Source organism: Hemibagrus wyckioides, linkage group LG22, assembly GCF_019097595.1.
Source record: "Hemibagrus wyckioides isolate EC202008001 linkage group LG22, SWU_Hwy_1.0, whole genome shotgun sequence".
Taxonomy (NCBI): Eukaryota; Metazoa; Chordata; class Actinopteri; order Siluriformes; family Bagridae; genus Hemibagrus; species Hemibagrus wyckioides.
Genome location: NC_080731.1, coordinates 22,067,891 through 22,068,865, shown reverse-complemented (window position 1 = coordinate 22,068,865; position 975 = coordinate 22,067,891).

The following is a 975-nucleotide window of genomic DNA, read 5'->3' as shown; positions in this document are numbered from 1 at the left end:
ACATATACTCACACACACTCACTCACACATACACTCACACACACTCACTCACACACACACTCACACATACACTCACACATACACTCACACACACATACACACAAACACACTCACTCACACATACACTCACACATACACTCACACATACACTCACACATACACTCAGACACACTCACTCACACATACACTCACACACTCACTCACACATACACTCATACATACACTCACACATACACTCACACACACATACACACAAACACACTCACTCACACATACACTCACACACACATACACACAAACACACTCACTCACACATACACTCACACATACACTCACACATACACTCACACACACATACACACAAACACACTCACTCACACATACACTCACACACACATACACACAAACACACTCACTCACACATACACTCACACATACACTCACACATACACTCACTCACACATACACTCATACATACACTCACACATACACTCACACACACATACACTCACACACACATACACACAAACACACTCACTCACACACACTCACTCACACATACACTCACACATACACTGACACATACACTCACACATACACTCACTCACACATACACTCACACATACACTCACTCACACATACACTCACACATACACTCACACATACACACAAACACACTCACTCACACATACACTCACACATACACTCACACATACACTCACACATACACTCAGACACACTCACTCACACATACACTCACACATACACTCAGACACACTCACTCACACATACACTCACACATACACTCACACACACACTCACACATACACTCACACATACACTCACTCACACATACACTCACACATACACTCACACACACTCACACACACACTCACACATACACTCACACACACACTCACACATACACTCACACACACATACACAAACACACTCACTCACACATACACTCACACA